General features: G+C 44.7%; 1 long non-coding RNA gene across 1 annotated transcript in view; it reads left to right on the top strand.

Annotated features, from left to right (window-relative positions):
* Positions 1–17,981, top strand: part of LOC148135155 (uncharacterized) — an 81,492-nt gene that overhangs the window by 12,215 nt on the left and 51,296 nt on the right. The window contains exons 3-4 of the long non-coding RNA XR_015755547.1: positions 6,352–6,461; positions 16,446–16,580. This is a non-coding gene — a long non-coding RNA (uncharacterized LOC148135155). The remainder of the gene's footprint in view (positions 1–6,351; positions 6,462–16,445; positions 16,581–17,981) is intronic.

Genomic DNA, 17,981 nt, shown 5'->3' with positions numbered 1-17,981 from the left:
CTTAAAACAAATCAAGGTAGATCAATCCTCATTAGATCTGTGCTAGAATATTGTGAGAAGCGAGGGAAGAGATTGCAGTGTTTCTAACAGAAATATTTATATTATCAACAGACACAGTGAGGTGTTGGAAGACTGGAGGGCGGCTAATGCTGTTCCATCACTTAAGGGCTGCAGGGAAAAGCCAGGAAATTACAGCTCAGTGACCCCAGTGATAGGGAAGTTGTTGGAGGAGATTCTGTGAGAAAGGTGCTCCTTAAATTTACAAAGGCAAGGGCTGATTCGAGATGGTCAGCAGGGCTTTGTGAGTGGAAAACTATGTTGCACAAACCGGATTGACTCTTCGAGGAGGTGGCCAAAGATAGATGAAGGCAGAGCAGTCAACGTTGTCCACATGGACTTTAGCATCGAGTCAAGAGGAAGGAGGAAGTTTACTTAAGTTCGAGGAAGCAAGGATCAGACAGGGCTCCAGAGAGTTGCATTGGGTGGCAAGGTGTCTCAGTGGTTAGCACTGCTACCTCATAGCACCATGGACTCCATTTCGATTACAGCCTCAGGCGACTGTCTGTGGGGTGTTTGCACATTCTTCCAGTGTCTGCGTGGTTTTCCTCCAGGTGCTCTGGTTTCCCCCCACAGCCCAAAAATGTGCAGATTATGTGGCTCAGCCATGCTAAATTAACCATAGTGTTCACGGATGTGCAGGTGTGGTGCATTAGTCAGGGCAAATGGAGAGTAATAGGGTGGGGAATGGGGCTGGGTTGGATACTGTTTGGAAGGTTGGTATGGAGGTGTTGGGCAAAATGGCCCATTTCCACACAGTAGGGATTCTCTCAAGATACCAGGAAGGAACCGTGGAATGGACTTAGGGCAACTAGAAGGGAATGTGAAAAAGCATTGTTGGGAAGGATTAAGGAAAACCATAAGGTATTCTCCACTTATGGGAGGAACAAGAGCAAGGCATGAGTGAGGATAAGGCCAATCTGGGGTAGTGGAAGGAACTTGTGCCTGGAGTCACAGGAGGTAGGGGAGGTCCTTAATGAATACTATGTCTCAGTATTCACGGCTGAGAAGGGTCTTGTCGTTTGTGAGGGCCGTGTGAAACAGGCTGATGTACGTGAACAGGTGGATGTTAAGAAGGAGAATGTACTGAGAATTTTGTAAAATATAAGTCACTGAGCCAGACTGGATGTGTCCAAAGTTACTACACGAAGCGAGGGAATGGATTGCTGCACACCTGGGTGATGACCTTTGCACCCTCAATGTCCACTGGAGTCGGACCAGATGATTGGAGGCAGGAAACTATGATTCCCTTGTTCAGGAAAGGGAATAGGGATAATCCTGGGAATTGCACACCTGTCAGTCTTATGTCTGTGGTGTGCAGATTATTGGAGAGGACTCTGAGAGATAGGATTTATTATTCTTTGGGAAACCATAGTTTGATTGGAGATAGTCAGCATGGTTTTGTCAGGGGCAGGTCATGCCTTACAAGTCTTATTGAATCTTTTTAGAATGTGATGAAACACCTTTATGGCTCATTCAGAAAATATGGAGGCATGGGATACAGGGAAACCTGTCTGTCTGGATACGGGATTACTGGCCCACAGAAGACAGAGGGCGATGATAGATAGAAAACCATTCATCCTGGAGCTCAGTGACCAGTGGTTTTCTGCAGGGAGTGGTTACAGGACCTCTGCTCTTTGTGATTTTATGAATAAGTTGAATATGTGAATGGAAGAGTCGGTTCGTAAGTTTCCCAATGACACAAAGGTTGGTGGAGTGGTTGATAGTGTGTGGGGCTGTTGTAGGTTGCAATGGGGCATTGACAAGACGCTGAGAAGTAGCAGATGGAGTTCAATCTGGAAAAGTGTGAAGTCGTTAATTTTAGAAGATTGAATTTGAATGCAGAATTCCTGGTTAATGGTAGGATCCTTGGCAGTGTGGAGGAACAGATCCATAGTTCCCTCAAAGTTGCCACCCAAGCTAATCGGCTTGTTAAGAAGGAATATATTGTATGGGATTTCATTAGTTTGGGGATTGAGTTTTAAAGCCGAGAGGTTATGTTGCAGCTCTATAGAGCCCTGGTTAGACCTCAGTTGGAATATTGTGTTCAGTTCTGGTCCCTTCATTACAGGAAGGATGTGTAAGTTTTAGAGAGGGTAAAGAGGAGATTTACCAGGATGCTGCCTGTACTGGAGAGCATGTCTTATGAAGAAAGGTTGAGGGAGCTAAGGCTTTTCTCGTTGAAGTGAAGAAGGATGAGGGGTGACTTGGCAGAGGTGAACAAGGTGATGAAAGTCATAGATAGAGTGAATAGAGAGATTTTTTTACCTTGACATAAATAGCTATTACAAGGGGTTATAATTTTCCGGTGATTAGCAGATGGTTAAGGGGAGATCTCAGAGGTAGGTTCATTACATATAGAGTGGTGTATGTGGAATGCACTGCCAGCGGTGGCAGTAAAATTAGATGCATTCGGGACATTTAATATACTTCTGGATAGGCACATGGATGATAAAAAAAATGAAGGGAACGGAAGTTCGAGTCATAGAGGTGTACAGCATGGAAACAGACACTTCAGTCCAACCCGTCCAAGCCGACCAGATATCCCAAACCAATCAAATCCCACCTGCCAGCACCTGGTCCATATCCCTCCAAACCTTTCATATTCATATACCTCTTAAATGTTGCAATTGTACCAGCCTTCACCACTTCTTCTGGCAGCTCATTCCATACACGTACCACACACTGTGTGGAAAAAGTTGCCCCTTTGGTCTCTTTTATGTCTTTCCCCTCTTATCCTAAACCTATGGACTTCCCAACCACAGGGAAAATACTTTGTCTATTTACCCTATCCATGCCCTTCATAATTTTGTAAACCTCTGTAAGGTCACCCCTCAGCCTCCGACACTCCAATGAAAAACGCCCCAGCCAGTTCAGCCCCTCCCTATAGCTCAACTCCTCCAACCCTGGCAACATACTTGTAAATCTTTTCTGAACGCTTTCAAGTTTCCCAACATCTTTCCAAAAGTAAGGAGACCAGAATTGCACGCAATATTACAACAGTGGCCTAACCAATGTGCTGTACAGTTGCAGCATGACCTCCCAACTCCTGTACTCAATACTCAGACCAATAAACGAAAGCATACCAAACACCTTCTTCACTATCCTATCTACCTGCGACTCCACTTTCAAGGTGGTATGAACCTGAACCCCAAGGTCGCATGGTTCAGCAACACTCCCTAGGACCTTACCATTAAGTGTGTAAGTCTTGCTAAAATTTACTTTCCCAAAATGCCGCAGCTCGCATTTATCTGAATTAAACTCTATCTGCCACTTTTTTTTAATCTTACGGTCGGATAAAAGATTGGCATTTCATCATGACCGAAGGGTCTTGTTCCGTACTGTTCTGTGTTCTACGTGTCGTATGGAAAGCTGGGTAATAAGCTCAGATCAGTGTAAAAGGTTATGACGTTCAGGAGGAGGTAGTCAACTGGACAGAAAATTGGGCTAGATGGTAGGAGACTGAGGGTGATGGGAGACATATTGTCTTTCTGACTGGCGACATGTGACCAGCAGTGGGGTGGGTCCCCTGTTGTTTGTTATTTGGATAAATGGTTTGGATGGGAATATTGTTAAGTAAGTTAAGTTTTTTGGGTGACACTGAAATTGGTGGTAAACTGGACAGTGATGAAGGTTATCTATGATACAACAGGATGAACAGTACTGCTGGGATAGTGGGCTGAAGAATAGCTGATGGAGTTTAATTAGATAAAGGTGAAGTGTTCCATTTTGGTGAAACAAACCAGGGTGGGACTTGTACAGTTAATGTTAGAGCCCTGGGTCGTGTTGTCAGTAAGTGACCCAGTGACCCAGGTAAACAGTTCTTTAAAAGTGGTGTCACAGACAGGCTGGTGAAGAAGGCGTTTGGGATGGTTTCCTTCACTGGGCAGAGCATTAAGAGTAGGAGTTGGGACGACATATTGTATCTGTACAAGACATTGGTGAGGCCACCATAAAAGCATTGTTGATCAGTGGGAAGAACTCATCTGGTTCACTGACCTCCTTTTGTGTAGAAAATCTGACATTCTAACCTGGCCTGGCTAATATGTGACTCCAGACCCATTGCAGTATGACTGACTCTGAGCTGTCCTCTGTGTAATTAGCAGTGACACCCACATCTCATGAATGAATAAATAAAAATACATGTATCCCTCCCTATCTCTGCAAACACCTCCGGCTGCAGCAATCCGTACTAGCTTTGTAACACCGTTCAGATCCTGTCCACTCTCTGTAACACTCTCACCACCTCCAGCACCTTCACCTCTCCCTGTTCCTTTTGTGACATTAAACCCTTACACTGATTCCCCTTCCCACTGCCCAACTCCTGCGAGCAGACCCTTTGCAATCCCTTTAACACTTACTCCAAAAACATTTTCTCGCTTCAGGATTTTAAGTACTTTTTGGTGATCTTCTAAGCCTCATAATCTAATATGATCCATTTTGTCCTGAGTGAGGGGCCGGAGGGAATTTCTTGCTGAGATTTTCTGTTTCGATGGAATGTTCTTTTGTTGAGTGATTTACTCTTCCTTCAAACTGTTCATTTACAGGCCCATATTTCAGTCTGTTTCGCCTCTTTACCTTGGTCAGGTCTCATCTCAAACCCGTGTAATTGGCTGTTTTTGTTTCTAGTTGTAGCTTGTCCTTTCTGTGGTTCACTTTAAAACTTTATATTTCTTTAAACTGCACTTTATCACCATTTCCCTGAGGATCTCTCCAGGTGACATTACTCATCCACTAAGTTTCATCACACATCGGTCACTCTGAGATAGCTATGTCCCTAGCCAGTTGCACAATTTGTTATTCAAAAAAAAACCGACAAAAACTTTTTCTGAACTCCTCTTCCAATATCACTATTGTCAGTGTGACTGTCCCAGATTATGGAAATATTGAAGTTTTCCAAAATTATCACAATGCCTTTGTTAAAAAATCCCAGTGAGTTCCTGTGTAATGCAGTGATGAGCAATGGAATGCAGTTCGCTGGCCTAAAACGGTTCTGCTGCTTGTGTCCTTGGAAAGTAGTAGCCAGAATTTACATTCAGACTGACTCTACTTCATGATCTGAGGCCAAATGATTTCTCTGTAATGCCTTTGTTATCCATTATTGTTAGCGTTGCCCATTTTGCCTGAGTTTGCACAAGGTGGTGAACCATTGAATATTTATGCCCACCTTTTGTTCGCCCTGTACGCATGTCTCTCTGGTGTCTAAATCCCTTTTATCTCTGTGTCACAAATGAATCTACCTTATTGAAGAGACATTATCCATTCCAAAAAAAACATAATTTACTATTTTCCATAATTTCCTGTCACAGCCCTATTCCCTGATGTACATTCCCTGGTGTAGTTAAACTCTGTCCCATCCTGTTCCTTTCTGCTTGTCTTCAGTCATATTCCCACGCTGCTCCCACACTTCACCTTTTCTCTTTGCATTTGGAAAGCTCGTTTCACCTGAACCCTGTCCCAGCATCCTCTGTGTCAGTTTAAAGCCCTGTCCCATAAACCTACCGACATGATTGGCCAGGACACTGGTTCCAGTACAGTTCCAGTGGGACCATCCTAATGGACTATTTATTAAATCGGGTATGGGATGTGGGTGCCTCTGGCTGACCAGCCTTTCTTTTCCAGCCCTAGCTGCCTTCGAGCTAAGTAACTTGCTCGGCCATTTCAGAGGGTAATTGAGAGGCAAACACTTTGCTGTGAGTACATCGTGTAGACCACGTGAGGAGATGTCCTTATCTAAAGGACAAGTATTTGGTTTTTTTGCACATCAGCAATGGTTTCGTATTTATTTATGGATTGTTAATTACTATTTTTAAAATTATTAATTTCAAACTCCACCATTTCTGATGGTGGGATTCAAACCCTCTTCCCCTGAACATTAGCTGAGGTTTTGGATACATGTTCTAGCAATAATACCACTTGGCCATGACTTCACCTGCTCACTGGTTGCTCATCCCTGAGCACTGATACTAGAGCATCATGAAGCTAAACCCATTCTTCCAACATGACTGTGTGATCCTGAAGTCTTGCAGCACTCTGGTGATATCACTCAGTCTCTGTCCATGTGGTATCCCTCACTGTGTGGGTCGAATTGCTGCCTCTGTCAGCGCCTCCCGCTCTTCCAGTTACTCCAGATCCTGAGCAACAGAATTCTCCACTCCAGAGAAATGCAACAGCACAACCCAGGGATGGAGTGGGACTTTCCAGATAGCTGTGGGGTTCATTTCCATTCTCCATGTGTAACCCTCACTGCATCAGTCTAATTTTCTATTCTGTCTATCTCTCTGTCTCCTGTAGGTATTTAGGAAGTTCTGGGGGTCTCGTCCAACACCTCATTGAAGATGATTGGTCAGCCCGAGAGGCAAACGGAAGGGCGATGTGGAGTCTTCAATAAATCCTGCAGTGAGGTAAGATCACTCACAGTGCACAGAGCAGGGAGTAATGAGAGGGCTCCAAACATCGCTAACAGGACATGACATAGATACAGTGCTGGAGGGGGAGCGCAGTACAGTACAGACACACCCCAGACTCAATCACCACCTCTACTTTATTTTATGTTGCACTGAGACAGCATGGGGAGTGCATAGTTATCAATCCAGGCCTGTGCTGTCTTAGTGAGCATCAGGACAACAGAGGGGCAAGCAGGCCTCTGACGAGAGGTTGGGAATGCTGCCTGGGATCTTTCTGTTCTGTGTCCTCCCTCCATCACTGTGCTAAGACTCACTACTCTGCAACTCTGTGCCTATGGCATGGCTTGTGCAACAGTGTCTTCAGTAATTTTTAACTCCTATAACAGTTCCTGTCCCTGTAACTACCTCCCTTCCCGATAGTCCTCCACATATTTGAAATGTACTGCATTCCAGACTACCCTCCTTATCGCTATAAATTGCTTCAGCGTCTACAACATGCTTTATTTCGGTACTGTAATCCTCTTTAACTGGATACAGAGTGATACAGCACAGAAACAGAACCTGTGGTACAACTCATCAATGCTCTCCATGTTTCCTATAATGAATGAGTCTCATTTGCCTGCGTTTGGCCCTTAGCTCTTCAAACCTTCTCCCCTCCATGTACCTGCCCAAATGTCTTTTCCATGCTGTAATTGTTCTTGTTTCTCCCATGTTCCCCTGGCAGTCTGTTCTGTCTGTGCACCATCCTCTGTGGATAATGTTGCCCCTCAGCTCCCTCTTTAAATCTTTGCTCTCTCACGTCCCGTTTGTACTCTCGAGTTTTGGACTCCCTTACCCTTCGCTATTCACCATTCTTAGGCCCAATCCTTGTGGCACTCCACTGGAAACAGACCTCCAGTCTGATAAGCAAACCTCCAACACCACCCTCTGTCTTCTACCTTTGAGCCAGTTCTGTATCCAAATAGCTAGTTCTCCCTGTATTCCATGAGATAGAATCTTGTTAATCAGTCTCCCATGGGGAACCTTGTCGAATGCCTTACTGAAGTCCATATAGATCACATCTACCGGTCAGCCCTCTTCAATCCTCTTTGATACTTCTTCCAGTCTTCCGACACCTCAACTGTGACTATCGATGATACAAATATCTCAGCAAGAGGCCCAGCAATCACTTCTCTAACTTCCCACAGAGTTCGAGGGTACACCTGATCAGGTCCTGGGAATTTATCCACCTTTATGCATTTCAAGACATCCAGCACCTGCTCCTCTGTAATATGGACATTTTGCAAGGTTTCACCATCTATTTCCCTACATTCTATATCTTCCATATCATTTTCCCCAGCAAAAACTGATGCAAAATATTTGTTTACTATCTCTGTCTTTTCAACTTTGTAATTGTAACCACGTCCACCATTCCTCAGGAAGATCATTCCACAACCAAAACACCCCATGTCTTTTTTTTTAACATCTCTCTCTTCTAACCTTAAAAATGTGGTCCCTCCTCTTGAGACTCCCCCATCCTACGGAAAAGGCAACTACCATTCAATCGATCTATATCTCATTTTTTAAAATAAACTTTTATAACATCACATCTCAAACTCCAGGCTCCAGTGAAAAAAGACTCAGCCTATCCAGCTATTTTTCAGAACTCAAGCCAATCATGTCCAACAATGTCCTGGTAAATCTCTGCTGAACATCCTGCAGCTTTATAATATCCTCCCTATAACTGGGCGACCAGAACTGGACAGAGTATTGCAGAAGAGGCCTCAAAAATGTCTGCACAATCTCAGCATGACGTCCCAAATCCTCCACTCAATGGACTGAGCAATAGTCAGGCGTGCGAAGCACTGGCTTATCCATCCTGTGATGCAAGCTTCACGATTTATGTACCTGAACCCGGAGGTCCCTCTGCACTAAAACACTAACTGAGGCCCGAACATTAATTGTATAAGCTCTACCCTTGTTTGTTTTACCAAGTGCACTACCTCGCATTTATTCAGATTGAATACCATCTACAGTTTTTCAGCCCATTCACCCATTTCATCAAGATCCCTTTGTAATCTCAAAAACCCTCCTTCACTGCCCACTATACTACCCTCCAGTCTGTCCAGCACATCACACATGGCTATCAATGGTACAAATCGCTTTGCTCGCTGCTCCACAATTTCTTCCCTACCATCCCACAATGTCCTGTGATACACTTAATCAGGTCCTGGGGCTTTCCATTCCTGTAAAATCTCCAGCACCACCTCTTCTATAACATGCACTCTTTTTAGAGATGGGCAGCATGGAAACAGACCCTTTGGTCCAACTCATCAATGCTGACCAGAAGATCTAAATAAATCCATCCCATTTACCAGCATTTGGCCCATGTACCTCTAAACCCTTATTATTCATATACCCATCCAGATACATTTTAAATGTTGTCATAGTATCAGTATCTGCTACTTTCTCTCTCAGCTCATTCCATACATACATCAGCGTGTGCATAAAAGAGCTGTCCCTTCAGTGCCATTTAAACCTTTCCCCTTCAACCTTAAACCTATGTCCTCTAGATTTAGACTCTCCAACTCTTGGGAAAAGACCTTGACTGTTTACCCAATCCATACCCCTCATGTTTATATAAACCTCTGTCAGATCACCACTCAGTCTCCGATGCTCCAGGGAAAATAACCCCAGCTTATTCAGCAACAATCCTGGCAACATCTTGTTAATCTTTTCTGAACATTTTCAACTTTCACAACATCCTTCCTATAGCGGGGATACTGGAATTGCAGAGAACTCCAAATGTGGTCTAACGTATTACTCTTGTTCCCTGAGTTCCCCAGTCTTTGTCCACAATAAGTTCTGGAGTAAAAAATGTGTTTAAGGTCTTAGCCATATCCTGCGGTTCCACACACCAATAGTCTCCTTGATCTTTAAGGGACACTATTTTGTCTCGAGTTACTCTTTTACTCTTAATATATTTATACAATCACTTTTGGATTCTCCTTATCATTCTCTGCTGAGACTATTTCATGTACCCTTTCTGCATTCCTGATTTCTACCCAAAGTATATTCCTGAAGTCCCTGTGATCCTTAGGGATTCCCTTGATCCAGCGGGCTATACCTGACATGAGCCCCCTTTTCCTTGACCAGATCCTCAAGAGACAGCCAATGTTTTCTAGTGCTGTCAGCATTGGCCTGCACATAAACAGGAACATGCTGGTGGTGATCGCTCAATTTATCTCAGTTTTAAAATATTCTCACTTGCCAGACTTCCCTTTCCCTGCAAATAGACTCCCAATCACCTTTTGAGAGTTCCTGGCTAATATTATCAAGATTAGTCTGGCCCCATTTTATAACTTGAACCTGTGGACCAGCCCTGTCCTTTTCCATGGCTATTTTCAAACTAATAGACTTGAGTCACTTTGGCAAAATGCTTTCCCACTCACACCTCAGTCCCTTTTCCTACCTTGTTTCCCAAGGGGAGGTCAGGTTTTGCCCCTTTCTCTTTTCAGGCCATTTACATATTGATTGGGAGTTTTCTGGAACACAATTACCAAATTCCTCCCTTGCAAACACTGAACACTGGCAGTCCCAGTCTAGGTTTGGAAAGTTTAAAAACCCCAACCATAACAGCCCTATTAATATGATTGATATTTGAGATCTCCTGATATGTTTGTTCCTCAGTCTGCCACGGAGTATTCGTGGTCAGTAGGACAATCGTGTCAGAGTGATGACCCATTCTTATTTCTCAGTTCCACTAACATAGCGTCACTGGGTGATCCTACAGGAATATCCTCTCTAGGTACTGATGAAATGATTCATGCAATGAAAACCCCACCACCACACGTCCTCTCTTGCCTCCCCTTCGATCCTTCCTGTAGCATCTCCACCTTGAAACACTATCACCCACCCTGTCAATGTGAGCTCCTCCTGTATCTCCATCCATTTACCCATCTCCATAACCTTCTCCAGCTCTTACCCCTATCTGTTTAAACATCACTCTCCACTCGAACCTCCCCTACCGCAGGAACTTCCTCCTGTTTGTGCAATGCTCTCTTATCTGTGAAACTGTCTCCAACCAAACTTGCTACCCCAATCTCTCAAAAACCAATCCAGATTCCACAGCCTCCATGTTTAAATAACCCCTAGAACCTAAGCCTCCCTATATCTGTAAACATCTTCAGTCACGATAACCCTCCATATCTCTGTTTGTTCCGCCAGATGATGCAAACCTCTTTATCTCTGTAATCTGGTCAGTTCCCTGAAACAGTCACTGTCTGTGTAATCCAGCCCTGTCCTACAAACATCCTTAGCCCTGTAAACTTCTCTATCCCTCCCAACATTCCCAACTCCATGAACCCGTCAGCCCTACAGCTCTCCACATTTCTGTAACCTCCTAGAGGCCTATGGTCCTCCCTCCCTGTCAAACCACCTCCAGTCCCCACGTCCCTCCCACTCTGGGTCCTCTGCTCCAGATCAGACCATTGCTGTCTCTGTAAACACCTGCACTCCTGCCAACTCTTCCCATTTGTGTAACCTTGTTCAGACTCCATACTCTCCAGTTTTCTGCATCCTCTTCATGCATTGCAACTAAAACCACATGTTTATGTAATATCCACCAGTGCTTACACCCTCCCCAGCTCAGGAATCTCTTACAGTCCTAACAAAGCAACTAAACTGTGAAACCTCTCATTTCCCTACAATCCTCCCTCCCTCCCTCCTCAAATGCCTTCATCACCATGAAACCTCACAACTACTGAAGCCTCCCTTTGGTACTGCAACCCTCCTAATGTCTGCAAAATCGTCCTGTCCTGATATCCCTCCCTATCTCTGTAACGGGTGCCACCCTCCAGTGCCCTTCTGGTGAACATGGCAGAGGAGAGAAGATTTGTAGAGTCCAGGCCATGTTACGGAGGTAGAATTCTGGGGATTACAGATTTGGTCTAATGTCTGTGGTGTGCAGATTATTGACGAGGACCCTAAAGACAGGATTTATGACTACTTGGAAAACCATAGTTAAATTAGTGACAGTCAGCATGGGTTTGTGAGGGGTCAAGTCATGCCTCACAAATCTTATTGAATTCTTTGAGGATATGACAGAATACGTTGATGGATCATTCAAAAAAGGATGATTGGGATACAGGGAAATCTGTCTGTCTGGATACAGGATTGGATGGCCCAGAGAAGACAGAGGGTGGCAGTAGATGGACAGTATTGAGCCTGGAGCTCAGTGACCAGTGGTGTTCTGTAACAATCGGCTCTGGGACTCTGCTCTTTGTGATTTTTGTAAATGACTTGGATGTGAATGTTGTAGAGTGGGTTAGTAAGTTTGCCAATCACGTGAAGGTTGGTAGAGTGGTGGGGAATGTGGAGGGCTGTTGTAGGTTGCAATGGGACATTGACAGGACGCAGAGCTGGGCTGGAAGTGGCAGATGGAGTCCAATCTGGAAAAGTGTGAAGTGATTCATTCTGGAAGGTCGAATTTGAATACAGAATACAGGGTGAAAGGCAGAATACTTGGCAGTGCGGAGGAACAGAGAGACCATGGGGTCCGTGTCCATAGATCCCCCAAAATCGCCACGCACGTTGGTAGGGTTGTTAAAAAGGCATATGTTGTGTTGGCTTTCCTTAGAAGGGGATTGATTTTAAGAGCCGTAAGGTTTTACTGCATCTTTATAGGGTCCTGGTGAGACCACACTTGGAATATTGTGTTCAGTTCTGGTCCCCTGTTTACAGAAAGGATGTGCAAGTTTTAGAGAGTGTACACAGGAGATGTACCAGAATGCTGCCTGGAATGGAGGGCAGTTCTTACTAAGAAAGTTTGAGGGAGCTAAGGCTTTTCTCATGGGAGTGAAGAAGGGGGTAAGGTGAACTGGTAGAGGTGAACAAGGTGATGGAGAAAGTGAGGTCTGCAGATGCTGGAGATCAGAGCTGAAAATGTGTTGCTGGAACAGCGCAGCAGGTCAGGCAGCATCCAGGGAACAGGAGAATCGACGTTTCGGGCATAAGCCCTTCTTCAGGAATCCTGAAGAAGGTCTTATGCCCGAAATGTCGATTCTCCTGTTCCGTGAACAAGGTGATGCGGGGCACAGAGTGAGTGAATAGTCAGAGACATTTCCTCCTACGGAATAAATGGCTATTACAAGGCGGCATAATTTTAAGGTGATTGGAGGATGGATAAGAGCATAGAGAATGGTAGGTGGTTGGAATGCACTGCCAATGGTGATAGTAAAATTAGATACTTTCGAAACATTTAATAGACTCTTGGATAGACAGATGGATAATAGTAAAATGAAGGGTATGTCGGTTAGTTTGATCTTACAGTTGGATAACAGGTTGGCATGAAATCATGGCCGAAGGGTCTTGGGCTGGACTGTTCTGTGTTCTATCTTCTGTCTGGGAAACTGGGTAATAAGCTCAGTTCATTGCAAAAAGGATATGGCATTCAGGAGGAACGAGGGAACTGGATACAAAATTGGCCTGATGGAAGGAGACACAGGGTGATGGGATACATGTTGTTTTTCTGACTGGAGGAATGTGACCAGCGGTGTAGTGGGTCCCCTGTTGTTTGTTATTTGGATAAATGGATTGGATGGGAATATTGGTTTCCTGGTAAGTAAGGTTTTTTGGTGACGCTGACATTGGTGGTAAAGTGGACAGTGAAGAAGGTTATCTGTGATACAACAGGATGAACAGTCCTGCTGGGATAGTGAGCTGAAGAATAGCAGACGGAGTTTAATTAAATAAATGTGAGGTGTTCCATTTTGGTGAAACAAACCAGGGTGGGACTTGTACCGTTAATGTTCGGGCCCTGGGTCGTGTTGTCAGTCAGTGACCCAGTGACCCAGGTACACAGTTCTTTGAATGTGGTGTCACAGGTAGACAGGCTGGTGAAGCAGGCGTTTGGGGTGGTTACCTTCATTGGGGATGGCATTAAGAGTAAGAGTTGGGATGTCATGTTGTGGCTGTAGAAGACATTGGTGGGGCCACCATTAAAACATTGTTGATCAGTAGGAAGAACTCATCTAGTTCACTAACCTCCTTGAGGGAAGGACATCAAATATTCAAACCTGGTCTGGCCGACATATGACTCCAGACCCACAGCAATATGGCTGACTCTGAGCTACCCTCTGGGTAATTAGCAGAGGCGTCAAAGAACGTTGTTCCAGGCAGTGACACCCACATCCCATGAATGAATAAATAAAAATACCTATGTCCCTCCCTACCTCTGCAAACGCCTCCAGCGGTAGCAATCCGTCCTGGCTTTGTGACACCCTGACCACTCTCTCTGTAACACTCTGACCACCTCCAGCACCTTCACCTCTCCCTGTTCCTATCGTGTCAATGAACCCTGACCGTGGCTCCCCTTCCCACAGCCCTCCTCCTGCGAGCAGACCCATTGCAATGCATTAACATTTACTCCTAAAACACACTCTCATTTCAGGATTTTAAGTACTTTTTGGTGATCTTCTCAGCCTCATGACCTTGTATGATTCCTTTTGTCCTGAGTAAGGGATCAGTGGGAATTTCTTGCTGAGGTTTTTACTGTTTCAATCGAATGACCTTCTGTTGTGATTTACACTGTTCCTTCAAATGTTCTCCACTGTTCGTTTCCAGCCACATATTTCAGTCTGTTTAGCCTGTTTACCTTGGTCAGTTCTCCTCTCAAACTCATGTAATTGGCTATTTTTTGTTTCTAGTTGTAGCTTGTCCTTTCTGTGATTCACTTTAAAACTTTATATTTCTTTAAACTGCTCTTTATCACAATTTCCCGAAGGATCTCTGCAGGTGACATTACTCATTCACTAAGTTTCATTACACGGTCCCTCTGCAATAGTTATGTCCCTTAACAGTTGCACAATGTGGTTTTCAAAGAAACACTGAAAAAAAAATTGTCCGAAATCCTCTTCCAATATCAATGTTGTCCGTGTGATTGTCCCCGATTATACAAGTATTGAAGTTTTGCAAAATTATCACAATGCCCTTTTTAAAAAAATGTCAATGAGTTCCTGTGTAATGAAGTGATGAGCAATTAAAAGCTGTTCGGTTGCTAAAACTGTTCTGTTACTTGTGTCCTTGGCAAGTAGTAGCCAGAATTTACATTCAGACTGAATCTACTTCATGATCTGAGGCCAAATGCTTTCTCTGTAATGCCTTTGTTATCCATTATTGTTAGTGTTGTCCGTTTTGCCTGAGTTTGCACAAGATTGCGAATCACTGAGTATTTTTGTTCATCCTGTATTCATGTCTCCCAGCTGTCTAAATCTCTTTTATCTCTGTGTCACAAATCCATCTTCCTTATTACAGCGACATTGTCCATTCAGAAAAAAACACAACTTACTCTTTCCCACAATTTTCTGTCACAAATCTATTCGCTGATGTACAATTTTAGTTAAACTCTGCCCTATCCTGTTCCGTTCTGTTTGTCTTCAGCCACATTCCCATACTGTTCCACTGCTCCACGTTTTCTCTCTGGATTTAGAAAGCTCCTTTCACCTGAAGCCTGTCCCTGCATCCTCTCTGTCAGTTGAAAGCCCTGTCCATAAGGAGAAAGTGAGGTCTGCAGATGCTGGAGATCAGAGCTGAAAATGTGTTGCTGGAGAAGCGCAGCAGGTCAGGCAGCATCCAGGGAACAGGAGAATCGACGTTTCGGGCATAAGATTCCTGAAGAAGGGCTTATTCCTGAAACATTGATTCTCCTGTTCCCTGGATGCTGCCTGACCTGCTGCGCTTCTCCAGCAACACATTTTCAGCCATGTCCATAAACCTACCGACATAATCGGCCAGGACACTGGTCCCAGTACATTTCCAGTGGGACCATCCTAATGGATTATTTATTAAATCAGGCATGGGATGTGGGTGTCTCTGGCTGACCAGCCTTTCTTGCCCAGCCCTAGCTGCCCTTGAACTGAGTAACTTGCTCGGCCATTTCAGAGGGTCTTTGAGAGGCAAACACTTTGCTGTGGGGATGTCGTGCAGACCACGTGACGATGGGCAGATGTCTTTCTCGAAAGGACAAGTGTTTGGGTTTTTTGTACATCAGCAATGGTCTCATACTTATTTGTGGTTTGTTAATTACTATTTTTAAAATTATTGATTTCAAATTCCACCATTTCAGATGGTGGGATTCCAACCGTCCTCCTTGAACATTAGCTGAGGTTTGGGATACATGCTCTAGCAATAATACCACTCAGCCATCACTTCGCCTGCTCACAGGTTGCTCATTCCTGACCGGTTATACCAGTGCATGATGAAGCGAAACCTGTTCTTCCAACACAATTATGTGATCCTGATATCTTCCAGTACTCTGGTGATATCACTTAGTATTTCGCTCTTTCTCTCTCTCTCTTTCTCTCTCTCTCTCTCTCGCTCTCTCTCTCGCTCTCTCTCTCTCTCTCTCGCGCGCTCTCTCTCTTTCTTTCTCTCTCTCTCACTTACTTTCGCTCTCGCTCTCGCTCTCTCTCGCTCTCTCTCGCTCTCTCTCTCGCTCTCTCTCGCTCTCTCTCGCTCTCTCTCGCTCTCTCTCGCTCTCTCTCGCTCGCTCTCTCTCGCTCTCTCTCGCTCTCTCTCGCTCTCGCTCTCGCTCTCGCTCTCGCTCTCGCTCTCGCTCTCGCTCTCGCTCTCTCTCTCGCTCTCGCTCTCTCTCTCTCGCTTGCTCTCTCTCGCTTGCTCTCTCTCGCTCTCTCTTTCTTTCTCTCTCTCTCACTTACTTTCTCTCTCGCTCTCGCTCTCGCTCGCTCTCTCGCTCTCGCTCGCTCTCTCGCTCTCGCTCTCGCTCGCTCTCTCTCTCTCGCTCTCTCTCTCGCTCTCTCTCTCTCGCTCTCTCTCTCGCTCTCTCTCTATTGAAGCTACACCAGATCCTGAGCCAACAGAATTCTCCACTCCAGGGATGGAGACTGGGATTCTCCAAGTCTCTGTGGTGGTACACAGTGCCATTTTTAATCGTCAATGTATCAGTGTAATTTCCCATTCTGTCTATCTCTCTGTCTCCTGTAGGTACTCAGGAAGGTCCTGACTCAGTAGACTTCCCAGCTGCTGGGTGTCTCGTCCATCACCACATTGAAGATGGTTGGTCAGCCAGAGAGACAAAGGGTAGGGAGACCTGGAGCCTTCAATAAATCCTGCAGTGAGGTAAGATCACTCACAGTGCACAGAGCAGAGAGCAATGAGAGCGCTCCAAATATCGGCTAACAGGACATGACACAGATACAGTGCTAGATGGGGAGCACAGTTCACACATACCACACGCTCAATCACTACTCCTGCTGTAAGTTCTGTTGTACTAAGACTCACTAATCTGCAACACTGTATCTATGGCATGGCTTATTCACCAGTGTCTTCAATAATTTGTAACTCCTATAACAGTTCCTATCTCTGTAACCTCCTAGCCCGATTGTCCCTCCACATATTTGAAATGTACTGAATTCCAGACTACCGTCACTATCGCTGTAAATTGCTTCAGTGTCCACAACATTCCTTATCTCGGTAGTCTCCTCCTCCAATAACTGGAGACCGAGCCATGCAGCACGGAAACCTTTCCTTCAACCAAACTAGTCCATGCTGACCAGAGTCCATGAATGAGTCGCGTTTCCCTGCATTTGACCCGTATCCCTTCAAACTTCTCCTCCCCCCAAATTGAACATTTCTCTACCACTTTCCCTGAAAGTTTATTCCATAACTGCACCATCCTCTGTGTGGAAACTTTTCTCCTAAAATCGCTTTTAAGTCTTTCCTCTCCCTTCTCATATTTTTGCTCACTGGAACACAGAACATGACAGCGCATTACAGACCCTTCGGCTTTCGATTTTGCACCAACGTGTGGAACCAATCTGAAGCCCAAGTAACCAACACTATTCCAACTCTTGTCCATATGTCTATCCAATGACCGTTTAAATGACCTTAAAGTTGGCGAGGCTACCACTGTTGCAGGCAATGCATTCCATGCCACGACTAATCTGAGTAAAAAAACCTACCTCTGGCATCTGTCCCATATCTATTTATTCATGTTAATATCTACCTCAATGTAAAGCTATCTCCCCTTGTGGTAGGCATCGCCATCCAAGAGAAAAGGCTCTCACTGTCCAACTCCTCTCACCTGCTGATTATCTTATATGTCTCAATTAATTGACCTCAAACACATTCTTTTGAACAAAAACACCTTAAAGTCCCTCAGCCTTTCCTCATAAGACCTTCCCTCCATACCAGGTAACTTCCTAGTAAATCTCCTCTGAATCATTTCTAAACTTACACATCCATCCGGTAATGCAGTGTGAACAAATGTGGCCACACTCAGAAGTTTGTACAGCTGCAGCATGATCTAATGGTTCAGAAACTCAATCCCTCTACCAAGACAAGCTCACACACTGAATGCCTTCTTAAAAAACCCATAAACCTGAGTGGAAACTTTTAATGATCTCTGTACATGGACATAGAGATCTCTCTGTTCATCTACACTACCAACAATCTTACCATTATCTCAGAACCCTGTGTTCCTGTTACTCCCTCCAGAGTGAATCGCCTCACACCTTTCCA

This window comes from Chiloscyllium plagiosum, unplaced genomic scaffold, assembly GCF_037043375.1.
Source record: "Chiloscyllium plagiosum isolate Xiang-an unplaced genomic scaffold, Cpla_swu_hap1 HiC_scaffold_51, whole genome shotgun sequence".
NCBI classification, from domain to species: domain Eukaryota; kingdom Metazoa; phylum Chordata; class Chondrichthyes; order Orectolobiformes; family Hemiscylliidae; genus Chiloscyllium; species Chiloscyllium plagiosum.
Note: the sequence above shows the minus strand (reverse complement) of the source record. Positions and strands in the feature narration are given on the sequence as shown.